This window comes from Rhagoletis pomonella, unplaced genomic scaffold (assembly GCF_013731165.1).
Source record: "Rhagoletis pomonella isolate Grant_MI unplaced genomic scaffold, Rhpom_1.0 Rhpom_scaffold_00002, whole genome shotgun sequence".
Lineage (NCBI taxonomy): Eukaryota > Metazoa > Arthropoda > Insecta > Diptera > Tephritidae > Rhagoletis > Rhagoletis pomonella.
The window spans coordinates 18,611,870-18,626,309 of NW_023458556.1; the positions used below are offsets into that span (position 1 = coordinate 18,611,870).

Below are 14,440 nucleotides of genomic sequence, written 5' to 3' on the forward strand. Positions count from 1 at the left end.
TTTTCTTATTTTATTTTATTTTCTTATTTTATTTTATTTTCTTATTTCATTTTATTTTATTTTATTGTCTTCTTTTATTTTATTTTATTTTCTTATTTTATTTTATTTTATTTTCTTATTTTATTTTATTTTCTTATTTTATTTTATTTTCTTATTTCATTTTATTTTATTTTATTGTCTTCTTTTATTTTATTTTATTTTCTTATTTTATTTTATTTTATTTTCTTATTTTATTTTATTTTCTCATTTAATTTTTTTCTTGTTTGATTTTATTTTCTTATTTGATTTTGTTTCCTTATTTGATTTTATTTTCTTATTTTATTTTATTTTCTTATATTATTTTATTTTCTTATTTTCATTATTCTTAGTTTTTATTATATTTTAGGTACTTTTCTATTCTTTTAGTATTTTTTTATTTTTTAATTATTATTTTTTTAATTATTATTAAATTATTAATTATTTAATTAATTATTAATTTATTAATTTCATATATTTTTTTTTTAAACTTTTACTTTGATCCATTTTTTATTTATTTAAACCTTTTTATTCATCTATACATTTTTTCTCTATCATTTTGTTTTATTTCGCTTGAATTTTTTATAGATTTAGATATTAATTTTTCATAAACTTTTAAATTTTATACATAAATTATTTATATAATAACTTTTTTATTTTTATTCAATTTATTTAATTTAACTTATTAATTTTGACATTAATTTAATTTTAATGTTTTATTTTGACTTTTCAGTTTTTTATTTCATTTTGTTTCAATTTTTTTTTTTTCATTAAATCATTTGTTTTATTTTATTTTTTTGTCTGAATCTAGATTTTTAACTGTTAACTTAAAGGCTTTTTTATGTATTTCATTTAAAAATATTTATTTAATTTAAGTTTTTTATTTTTTTTTTACTTTGTTTCTTATTTTATTTATATTTTTAACTGCTTTATATACATACACTATAGAGCAAAACTGAGTACATGGTGGTTTTTGTAAAATACTTGCAGTATTTTTAAGTGATATTCTTTTATTTTTTTTCGAAAAAAAATATGGTTCCATGGTTTAAGCAAAACCAAATAACAATAAATCAAACTTTCACTTTTTATACGGAGCTGAGAATAAGTTAACAAACAACTTTTTAACCTGAATTTTCAGAAAGTTTAACTATTTGTTATTATTATTTATATTTTGGAATTTACTCATTACCTCTTCTAAAAGAACTTTTATGCGACTTAATTTTAAGGATTTTCTAATAGTTTACTGCAACAACACAATGGCAAAAATCTTTTGAATATGATTTTTAATTTAAATTCATGTTCCAAATAGTTAAACCAGCAAAATGCCACACTGATTTTAAACACGCAATAAACATTCATTACATCGATTTACATATACACATACCGATGTACTTGTGCACAAATTTGAGTGGACAAGCTTGCCGGTATGCCCAACCGATAAACATTTTCCACTAACATTACTTCCCCTTGGAAACCTAAATTAAGAGCGTCACCTCCGATGCGCGACAACGGAGTGTTGGGGTCTATGTAGTTTTAACAAATTACCACAAAAATAACAAAAACAAATTGAACCAAGAGTATACATAAATAATAGCTGCAAAAACGTGGTAACCTAAACTAAGCCACGGCAAAACGAAAACATAATAACAGTGGTTGATTATATTTTACCGCTAATTTGAGCTTAACAGCTCGCTGCTGCTGCTGCTACTCAAACGCAAAAGCCAAGTTCCTAGCTAGGAGTTGTAGTGTACAATACATACATACACATAAAAAGCGTACAATAGAAGCGCGAAAAGCGTAAGAAATTTCCCAGGCATAGTAATAATAATGATACATACCTCTAACATTTACTCGATGTGTATGTACAAATGTGAGTATTTACGGTTGGGTAGGTACTACAGTGGTGGAATCTAAAATTAGGGCTGACAAGCGATATTGAGTTAATAGGGTCTTAAAGCTTTAAAACTGGATCGCTCGAGTAGAGAAATAATTCTTATATCCAAATAATTGAGAAGCAAGGTGCTTTATTATTTTTAAATTACTTAGCCGTTTTTAAATCCATTAAATCGAAGATCGATTAATCGAGCTCTTCCGATTCGATTTTTTGTCGATTTTACCGATTACCGATTCGATCCGTAAATAGATACAAAAAAAAAATCGACAACCGACACTCGATTTTTTCTCAACATTGCATTTGAAAATCTAGTAAATTTTAATCAAATTTGAATTTGAAGCTAATAAAAAATATGAAGGGAGCTTGGATATTGCATCTAGCTGTAATTTAGAGTAAATATTTGCACTGGTTTATTTAACAAAAAATACCCAAAGCGCAAATTTAAGCAAAATTAAATCATTTCAAGGCATACAAGTGAGCGGCAGCGTATAAGTTAATAATATTTTCTAGAAAAATTTCGGGAACGCAGTTTTGTAGCCCATTTAAATTTAGTAGAATAAAGTGCAAACTTCAAGTGGTTGCAAAATAAAAAGGTTACATAAATATGGAGTGAAATATGGAGTTAGCGAAAGCAAAAAAAAATCGTTTCTGCAATTTTTTGGCCTAACAATAAATTGTTGAATATGAAAACAAAAAAATCTGCATTGCGAAAAAAGCCCATATTATGGATCAAAACCCAACTTAGTTGAGTTGTGTCGGAGACAACTAAATTTTATAAATTTTAATCTCAATGGAATCGATAATAAAACTAAAGTTTTTCAAATCAATTCTGAAAAAAAACAGTAAATACTATACTTAGCTGCACCAATCTCCACCACCGCCACTGTATACCGAACTCACATATGCATAAAACGTAGCTAAAGAAATAGCGCTTAGTTTAAGCAAAGCACTTTAAGTTGGGAAAATAAAATACAAGTATACGGGAACAAATTAACCTGACCACCCCCCGCTTGATGGTGTTCTACATGCTGAGTTGACAGCGACGCAGCTAGTCGGGCTAACTAAGTGACTGACTGACTGGCTGGTTGAATGGTAGGCGGCACAAAGAGCTGTCAGTCTGAGTTCTAGCAACGGTTGTCATCATCATTTCGGTTGTTGGCGAAGGCAGTTACAAAAATACATACAAATTTAATGGGACCCAGTGAGAAATTTGCACACTGGCACATGCGAGCCTAATTAAAACGTACAAAAACTAAAGCATCTACGCTTAGGTTTGGCTACGCAGCAGTTTAGTTGGCATTTGTTTCATTTTTTCGTGCGTTAACTATGTACACACATACGTTTTTTTTTCACATAAAGCTGCGCGAACATTTCAGCGTCTTGGATATGAATATTCACGTCCCCAGGGTGTCTAAGCATCACTTGTATTTATACACACGTACCTCTGTATTTCTTCACTTTTGCGGCAACGCGCCTCACTGCCACCACCACACCATCAGAGCACTGCGTTGCGTCAGGTGCTCAATCTTCTCAAGATTACATCTTTTCTGGTTTACTGTTAGCATTCGGAATAATGCCGTGTGGTTGAATTGTCTTGGTACACCTATGTACATACATACATTGTTGCCTGCTTGGCGCTAGTAAGCTTGTGTGAAATTCTTATTTTACTTAAATTAAATACGCAACTACTTTGTATAATTAATGCTGCCGACGTGCGATGGATGGGCGGGCGGCATTGGAGGCGCGTTCGATACAAGGCACTATAGATATACTAGTGCACACATATGTATGTATGTATGTATGTATAGCGTTGAACCATCTTCGCGTCGATTTCAAACGCAGAATTAATTTTTATTTTGGTACTAATGAACATTTGGAAAATAAATATTTTGGAGTAGCGAAATTGGAAAACCGTGTCTTGACGTCTGCTCGCCCCGCACACTCAAAAGGGAGAAAAAACGTTTGATGTAGATTTTTCGCAGCAGGAATTTTTGTTGAAATTATTAATTTTTGTTACTTTTTGATTTGGACTATTGATTTGGCCGTTTTCCATGTGTGTCTGGTTTTTACATTTCAACATTTAGTACCCAGGCAAGCATTTGGTTGTAGGCAATTTTTCGCTTCACAAATTGCAAACTATAATTTTTAATTTCAATGAGATATAACGATTGGCAAGTCTAAACATTGATTTCTAATAAAAAATTTTAAAACAGAACTGGATTTCGGAATCTTACATGTTATTACATGAAAGAACATTTTCTGTAATTTACTTTTTAAAAATAATTTAATTCAAATGTTGACCGCAGACAGCACATAACCGTCAATGACGAGCGCTGCCGCCTCTTTGTGACGACCTTTTTGTTGCCTGAAATTGAAGCCCGTGATGTCGGCTACATTTGATTTCAGCAAGTTATCGTGTGATTTCACACCTCTGGATTTTTTTCTTTGGCGTTGTGTGAAGTTAAAAGTCTTCGTCGATAAACCAGCTTTTATTTAAAAGTTGGAAGCCTACATTATTCGCATAATTAACGTAATTCTAGAAAGAGTAATTGAAAGCTGGACCTTCCAAATGGACAAAAAAAATTAGATTTTTTTTTTATAAGTTATCGCATGAACAAAATCTATTTTTATATGGAAGAAAATGCGCAACACCCTCGGCAAAAAAAAACTAAAAAATCAACGGTAATTTTTAGCTACTTGAAACTTGTTTTTTATTGTACTAAAATTGAGTGGGCTACAAAATTGCATACTCGAAAATTTTCGAAAAATTCTGAATCAAAATTTTAAAATTTTAATGAAAATTTTTTTAAGTTTGTTTATTTTTTGTTAATTTTGATAAATTTTGCAAGATTGATTTACATATACATATGTTTTTGCTATAGAATGGGTTATATTTTAAATAAAAATTAACGAAAAAACTAAACTACGAATACTTCAGTGAGTAACTGTACATATCGTCACTTAAAAAGCAAAAAACCGCAAGTAGCAACGCCGTCACTGAAATACAAAAAGTCGTGACTAATATTTTTTATTTTTTTTTTGCATAAAATGAAGTGGGTATTTGTATTTCCATGAAATGCATCAGAATCAATCAATACTTAAGTGAATATTTGAATTATTTTATTAGTTAGTTTATCAGTAACGATGATAGTTACGGCTTTTTGCATTTCAGGTGACGCTATGTAGCGCCAGTTATTATTTTCAGTGTACATAGTTTTTACTCAACGCCGTTGACGCCTTGACTTCATTGCCATTTTTTAGCATTTAAAAAAATATTTCATTCATTACTTCAAGCATCGGTAAACAATCGGTAATTTATTTAAAATACTAAACTAAACAACTAAATAATTTTATTGTTATCATAATGACGCATTGAAACAATAAATATTCAGATTACGAGGTTCGCCTTTCGGCACATGAGTCATTTTGAAAGTGTTAATTGCATATAGTACTGAGTACTTAATACTCGAGTGACTCATTTAATTTAAATAAAACAAAAATGTAAGTCTTTGACTAATTGACAGGTGTTTCCACAGTAATTGAGAAGTATGTTTGTAAATATACATAGTATGTATATGCCTATATGTATGTAATTATCATTATGTTTTCGCATGTACATTAGGATGGGTCCAAAGTTTTTTCTCAGCCACCCTTCAGAACTGAAGAACATCGAAAATAAGGAGATCCGTATCGTTTTTATTTTTAAATTTAACAGTTATTTTCCGATTTAAATTTGTTGCTCTTAAATGATTTAAAATGGTCGAAAAAATTCAATCTTCATTATAACGGTTAAAAATGATCGAAACAGTGATCTTCCGAATATCGTATCTTAAAAATAGAATTCCTTTGCCGCCTAGCACCAAACAAAAGGCGCAAAAAAAGAACTTTCTAAAATTATGTAAACGATTCGAAATTCTATGAAGCTACAAATTTATGCGTTTTCTATGCAAAACAAAACTCCGACGTTTACTTTTTGCTTTGATTCTGAAGCAATAATGGTTTTTGTTTGTTTACATTTGATTCGCGGTGAATAAATAAAATGTGTTATACTCATATGTTTGTTATAAATTTAATCCGATGACGTCAGCAACAATTTGCCAATGGGCAAAATTTTAAGAAATGCGATGCCTTTGATAATTCAAAAAGTTATAGGCAAATAAGTTAATAGTAAAAACAAAGTTGGTGAAAAAATTGATTGCAAGATTTGCCCCTAACAAACATGCCCGCAAAATTTTCACCGTTGATTTTTTAGAATTTTTTTTTTTTGCCGAAGGTGTTGCAGGATTCTTCCCAATAAAAATATATTGTGTTTATTCGTTATATGGAAGCAACTGCGACAAAAAAAAAATCTAAAAAATCAACGATAATTTTTAGCCACTTGAAACTTGCACATTGTTAGACTAAAATTGAATGGGCTATAAAACTGCGTACTCAAAAAAATTCTAACACTGCTGAGAAAAAAATTTGAAATTTAGGTGAAAATTTGTTGCGTTTTGCCTGGGTTATAATGGAAGTAAAGGAACGCAATGACCTGTCACTTAATTATCCTTTGTATGAGCAATGAACGCAAATGGTTATAATGCACTGAAACGTAACGTAAAACCGTACAATCTTAAAATCAATAGATCCTCACGAATTCGCTGCGATTTCTTACGATTTGCCCCCTGCATTAAAACCAGGGAGTAAGAAACGCTTTTTTACACGTGATTTTAAGAAATGAAAACATAAATAAATGTAGCAAAAAACGGCAGTGAAGCCAAAGTAGCAAAGAAACTTCATACAAATCAGTCAAAGAAATCCAGAAGTGGCAAAAGCACGAAAAGGAACAAAACAACAATACATCATTACCGCGTTTGCAATGAATGAAACTATGTGCATGAACTTATACATATCCGTATATGCATGCCATCGACGTTTGCGCGAGCACTATGCGATGCAGCAGTAGTAATCATCTAGAGCGGCACTCAGTCATAAATGGGAGCTGAGTGGAACCGCCAACGGCAGCAGACAGCCAGAACAAATACGTATGTATGTATGTATGTATGTATGTGCATATAATGTAGCACAAAGTAAAGTGCACATACGGACAGACATGCACTTAGTACATCGCAAGCTCAATTACGTCGAAGCTCAACTGCAGCGAGTCATTTTAATCGTCTTTTTGCGAGTTGTGTGTATGCGGTTTAGTGAACTTAATCTTTGCGGAAGTTTGTGGGCTCCACCAGCACTGATAGCGCAAGTGTGTGCAAGTAAAGGGGGACGCGAGGCGTTAAAAAATAAATCAAAATATTTAATCTTTGTATGTATGTATATAGTATGCAAGTACATATGTATGTTTGTATTGTTTATCTAGCCGGGTAAGCTCGTAATTTCAAAGCGTAATTTTGAAGCGTCAAAGTGTAGCTTTAAATTTCACGCGCTTAGCGCCAGAACTGATGGTAGTTCTACAGCTCAGATTTGGTGTGTTCTTTTGTATTCGTCTTCTTTGTGCATCTCATTAAAATATTTCCTAGCAAAAATAACATTTACTTAATTATGATCTTGTTTTCGCTTGTGAACTACATTAGTCTACATATTTGGTTGGCCATAAACAAAACCCTCACCTTGCAAGCAAGTAAATAGTGTTGTGATTGTTTCCGGCAATGAGATAAAAAAAGCAAAAAAAAAAATATAGGAAGTCACTTAAAATATTTTATTTAAATTTTTTAGTTTTTGGTTTTGCATTTGATATTGGTGCAAATATGTACGTATGTATGTATGTATGTATGTACAAATGTATAGCGGTAAAAATAAAATGACGTTTGATGTGACTTGTTTCCATTTATACTAGTTGCAATGTGCGTGGTTATATGGAGGTATAACGAGTAGGGCTGGAACTATCCGTGTATTCGTATATCAGTTTAGATATTAGTGTATATGAATAAAATCCCGATATCCGATTTATATCCATTCGAGTTTTTTATCCGGATATCCGGTTGATATCCTGTTAACATCCGGACATCAGGTTAATATTCTTACATTTGCTATCCCAGTATCCGGTTAATATCGATTCTATTTTGTTACCTGAATATCCGGTTCATACCTGGATATGCGGTCAATATTCGTTATATTTTGTTATCCAGATATTCGGTTCACATCGTGTTAATACCCGGATGTCCGGTTTATACTCGTTAATTCGTTATCCGGATATCCGGTTAATATCCGTTCAATTTGTAAATCGGATATTCGGATTTTTTATTTAAATATTCGAATATACGATATATCCCCATATTAAATGAATAGCATATTAAATAATAGGTCAGAGTGGGTTAGTGCTAGCATCCAGCGTAACCAGGTAAACAGGCGCACACAACGCTTCTTTGGATTGTGTGGTGCTACGATAGTTTCACTTGATATTAAAGTCCGTGTGTATCTTTCTATAGCGTACGTTTCAGCCTGAAAATTTATATATATTTTCCATAGGTTCCGAATATCTCAACATCAGTGTACCAGTGTATCATGTTTTGGGTTATCCGATATGTCTCGGATATGCCGGCCCAGCTCTTCTTCCCAACAAACATTAAGGTTAGAGAACGATTGGAAAATGGTTCGAAATCTAATATGTCTCTCTAAGGTAGAATGTTAGAAGACGATCAGAGAAACTGTCGAGAGTTATAGCATTCTCTACAAAAATGGGAATTAGTTCTCGATATCGAAAAAAAATTTTAGATACTTAATCATGTTCTAGCATTGAATTCTTATGGGTTCCAAATGTAGAGCACGTTTCATTATATATTATGATGAGGGGTAAGAAACAGGAGAGCTTCCAAGGATACTGTTGCACAAGTTCTCTTGGCTCCGGTTACGGATTTATGTACATCTAGCCAAGGACTGTCATCCCAGCGGAATTGCCCAACACTTTTTTGGCATTTTTCTATAATAATACTACAACAACAACGACGACTTTGAGAAAAAAGTCAGACCTTTTTTGATTCGCAAAGTACTTTGTTGTATTTAAATGTTAGTAGGAATAAATCAAATCGAAGTAAACACAACTAAATGTACGTAATTAAATGTTAACCAAAATATGTAAAATTAAATTTCCAAATCCAATTTTAATTTCAAATTCCACATTTTGTGTGGCCTTGACATAGACTGACTTTTGACTGCAGACATACATATGTATTGATACTAGATAGCACAATAACCCTTTTTATACACTGACTTTGAAACATTAACCGTTAATTTGCTGCTATCAATTAACATCGTACCGCATATGTGTGTAGGAGAGCAGAGCGAAAAAAAAACTTGGTGTCTAAGGCCAAATACTTATCGGCTGACGCCACACTAACAAACTCAATTATCATCACTATGGTAATAAATCCCTCCAAAATGCAATGCAACATAAGCCCCACAGAGAAATCAAAGTCTAGTGAAAGAATTTCAGATTCAGAACAATCATTTTATGAAACTGATTAATTAGAAAAATATTTAAGCCCTCTTTTGTTCCGCTGAAGTATGAAATGTATGTAACTCCTACACTCTAAGCCACCGCCTATTGCGATCCCAGAGGCAGCAGTTTTGTGCCGCATTAAATTTTGGAACTTCAAAATTGATTTAAAAGTAAACGAGAGCGTAATAGTTTATACTTGAAACACTTTCAAAATTGTCCAATTGCATACGTTGGTACTACATTCACTATAGTTAGCTACTAGTAAATTTTCCTACATAGCACAACCATGCGTATATCACTTGTTCGCTCACGAATAGTGAGTAACGATTAAGTGCCTAATTTAAACTGTATAAAAAGAGTAAGCAGGTGCATTTTTTATTTTTTTTTTTGTAAAATTTCCGTAGGTCAAGTTTCATTTTTACATGTGTATGTATATGTACATACAAATGTGCACTGATTGTTGAAATTTACAGTTTTGTTTATTTCTTTTTTTCATTTTTGTACCACGCTCGTCATGCAATTTGATGGTATTTTGCATTCGCATTAAGGCGCATGCGCACATACATGCATATGTACATACGAATTACTACAACATTTGTATGCGTGGCTGGCTTTAACTCACGTAGCAATGTGCAAAAATATTTTGCTATAGACGCACAACATGCGAAATCGCTTTTTAAAATTAAAGGCATGACAATTTCTTTTATAACTTTAAAAGCTCATGTAGCACCATCATTTTTCGTGAATCATGGCTCATGGTATAGTGATTTTGCTTTTAAAAGCTTTTGTTCGATTAATGTCAATAATAATGCATAAAATATGCGGAGATGCTGACCAGTAGAATGTACATTGGTATGTAGGAACGTGAAACTACGAAAAAAATCAAGTTGTTCGATAATAAATGCGAGTAAATGGGTTCAAATGAATTTATAACTTTTAATTTCATATTCAGATGGCGAAGGAAGGTTATGAAAACGCGAAACAGTGGAGAATAACTGAAAAAAAAATTAAATAAAAAATCAAATTATATAGTAAAAATCAGTGACCGAAATACCAGTTATTTTTTTAACAGTTAAACTTGGCAAAATATTTTTAAATAAGTTTGGTATCAAATGAATTTGAATCCAAATTTCAAACTTTGTTCTCAGAAGTGTTAGTATTTTGTTGTTGTAAGTACATTTCAGTTCAGTTACATAAGAGACACTACCTTTCCGTTGCAAAAAGAATTATTGAAATCGGTTGACGTGGTGCAAAGTTATGCGGTAACATACATAAAAAAAAATATAAATAAAAATATTCCGACGAACTGATAACTTCCTCCTTTTTTTGGAAGTCGGTTAAAAAATGGCGAAAAGCCTCGAAAAGATGCCGAAAAGTCCGAAAAAAATTATGAAAAATTCTGTAGAATTTTGAAAAAATCTGGAAGATTTCCGAAAAAGAATCAAAATTTCCCCAGATATATTCAAGTTTCCGAAAAGTCATACAATAACGCCAAAAAGTAACGAAAAAATCTTGAACATTTTCAAAAGCATCCCCAGTAAAGGGCATGTCAACTAAAAATCATACAAAATGACGCAAAAGAAATGGAAAATCAGCTTGCGGTCTTCAAGAAAATACATCTATCTCTTATATTTTTTTCTTAGGAACCCATCAAATGTTAACCAATTGTGTAATAAAAAACAAGGATTTTTTATTTTGATATTCTTCAGTTCTGGCTGAACAAAAATGTGCATTCATTATTTTGGATCTGAAATTTCCCGAAAAATAAATGAAAGGTTCCAAAAACTCTTTCAAAACTTAGACAATAAAAAAAATAGTTTAGAGGGGATCTTAAAGAGGGATCTTGAAAAAAACAAACGGATTTCTTTTATAAAAAGGGCTTAGTGATCCGAATCTATAATCTTTAACATACACGTGTATCCAAAGGATATAACTTTAATTTAAAACGAAAATTTCAAATTTCCGAGCACTATTTTATTAATAAATTCGATCAATTTCGAGGTAGATTCTGCGCAAAAATACTGTGGATGTCGTAGCCGGAGTTATATGCACAAGAAATGTTGTATACCTTTGGGGTCTGGAAGGATGAATTTTCTTAAAGTTTGGAACCTCAATTTAAAAAATGCAAGAGTTATTGCATTTTTTATGATTTTGTTCGAGAAAGGCAAAAAGGGTGAGCAAAAATTGTTCCGGCAATTCGCTTTTCAGAAATTAAAAAAAAAAAACTTTCCAAAGACACTGTACATACATATACGCGAGGCGTATCTGTACATGCAACTTGTTCCGAAAATTCTCAATTTGACAGCATTTTCGCCTGACTGCACTTTACTGAGCGCTCTATAAGAATTTCGAAAACGAAACAACATTAATAAGATAAAGAAATAAATTGCCACGTTCCCTATGATAACAGTTTTTAAACTCTAATTACCATTATACAAATGATAACACAATATAGTATGTGAGTACATAAGTAAGTACATATGTATGTATGTACATTAGACCGTACAAATTTACAAGCGAACAAAAAAAGTTATTTTTTTAGAAGGAGATTTCGACTTTTTTTTGGGGCCGAACCTGTTCGCCTTATTTAGATTTTACGGGGACACCTATGTACATATGTAGATACATATATACATACACTCGACATTAAAAACTTTTTGTTTTAATAGTTCTGCTAGAATAATCAAAATACTTCTTTAGCAAAAGTTAGAATGGTATTTACGTCAGGGTAGTTTGGTACTGAGATCTGCTGGGTATGTAGCAAAAAAACTGTCTTCTACCCTACTGCAAATGCAAAAGATATGATACAAAATTAAAAAGGCAATCAGTTTCTAAATTGTCCTGCAAAAATACTTTAGACTCAGGAGTGTGCGGCCTTCTTTTTTCTTGTACGGTCTAATCTACACACACGTGTATGTATGTAAGTATGTACAATTACGTGGATTTATCAACCTTTTCGCCGAGATTTTCAAATATTTACACCCTCATTAGCTCCGACAGCGATAAGCACGAGCGCCATCAAAAGTCGGCATAGATCAACAATTGATTAGCAACCGCCCGCCAATCAGCTTTTGGCCAACAAGTCACAAGCCACATAAAAAATGTACATATATATGCCATGTTAGTCGTCTCAGCACCATAACGGCCTATTTAAAGTTCGCTTCAATCAATATCAACAAGCATAACGGCATGCAGACAGAAAACTGATCCAATTGGTGTGCTCACCCAGCCATTATTTATGTCAACGTTGCCTTGCTAAGCTTTGACACAGCTCACGTAGTACTACATATGTACATATGTATATACCCAACCAGTCAAAATATAGAATACTCATGCGTTAGTCGCTTCTTTTGTAACACGCTTCGATGAATTAAGTTCATCGATTTTTTCAATACGATTCATGATTCCAGCTGAAATAGGTCACCAACTTTTTGGTATTTTGCGCTACTGCCATATGGAAGGTATTCTGGAATTCAACTATTTTCTGTTTATACATATTTTCTCACGCAATCTGCTTTCGGGAGCATAAAATACCCAAAACATTAAAAATGCTTTGTCCAATTCAAATGAACTGCATAGTTACTTCACCTAACACAAAATATAAACGTGACTAATACGCGTTTATATGGAATTTCATGTTTTTTTTGCAGAATTTTCGTTAACAGTTGTCGCTCGAAACCAGAAATTGTTGGCAAACACTACATAATATGTACTTATAGCCAACTTGGCTAAAAGCATAGATTCAACTTTACTGTTCTTGATGGCACAATTCATTGTTTCGCCTAATTTGTTGTGAATTTTTTATTTTCTTATTTAGTTTCATTTAGTGCTTGATTCATAAATATTTCTAAGGCCGAAAAGTTTATTTAGTTACTTATGAAAATTTTGCATACATAGATATTGCGGCTTCAAGATTTTGGAGAAGGTTGAGATAGCACACGGAACCTATTTCTTGTAATTATTTACCTAATCCCTTAGACTTACAAAATTGGGACATACAGGGAAGGCAAATGACTGGAGCAGACTCACAATGAGTAGCGTTGCTTGCCAAACTTAAAAGGCAGTTGCCGAGTGCCTTAAGGGAGCCTTGTTGTTGTTCTCTACAACCCTGGCTCTGCTCCTGATGCTCTGCTAAACTTACAAACATTTTACAACTTTATACGTAGGGTGGCCTTAAATGCCACCAGCAGACTTAAAAGAAATTTGTGTTGGTATGATAATGAGTGGGGCGAGGCAGATATATCTGGTGAATGAGTCTTTTCAATGCCCCAGATGGAGTACCCTAAGGCTGAATGCTGGTTAAATCTGGAATCTTTACCGATACATCTAAAACTGACGCTGGGTCAGAATCTGGTTTTATATCGAAGATAATGGCGATGATGAGCTCACTTTGCTCTTGGGAATATGCCCCGGTATTCCAGGCCGAGACGGCGGGCCATTTATGTGCCCTGTTCCGCCCTTGCAAATATTTGGTACGAGGTTTTTGGAAACGATTTTTTGGACAGCCGACAATCTGCTACGATTTCTTCTTAAAAGGTATTGTGAAAACAGTACAATATCTATATACAGGCATGTAGCCAGAGAAAAAAAATTGCCCGCTCAAAAAACAAAAACAGTTCCAAGATTTGTAAACAGCTGATGCACAAATTTAATTATTTATTTAAATATCTGCAACCACAATGCAACTTTTGTGAATTTTTTGCTAAAATATTCACAACGATCAAACTAACCCGCGTCTGCTACTCGGAACTAGGTGAAAACGAAACGGCCAAAACCCACCTAACAGACGATAGGCTACTCGTTCCCATGACAGTCGGGTCTACGTAACCGAAACGGCCCAGATTTACATCTGGCCAAGGACTGTCACTCCAGCAACACTCCCCAAAAAGTTTTTGGGGAATTTGTATGCTGCTACAACAAGAACAACGGTAGGCTACTGCAGCAGGTTCAACTCAAACCTGAGCAAACCAGATGCAGATGTTCCAAATGAGTGTTCGGCATGCGGAGAGGCACCCCACGACTCGAAACATCTTTTCGCATGCCCGGAGAACTCCACACAGTTAACGCTTTGGCCCTGTAGACAGACCCTATATAGGCTG

The 14,440-nt window shown here is 32.9% G+C and overlaps 1 protein-coding gene across 1 annotated transcript in view; it reads right to left on the reverse strand.

The window, feature by feature from the left end:
• LOC118733206 (ras-related protein Ral-a) overlaps positions 1–14,440 on the reverse strand; it is a gene marked incomplete at its 3' end in the record, with an annotated part of 29,323 nt that overhangs the window by 13,524 nt on the left and 1,359 nt on the right.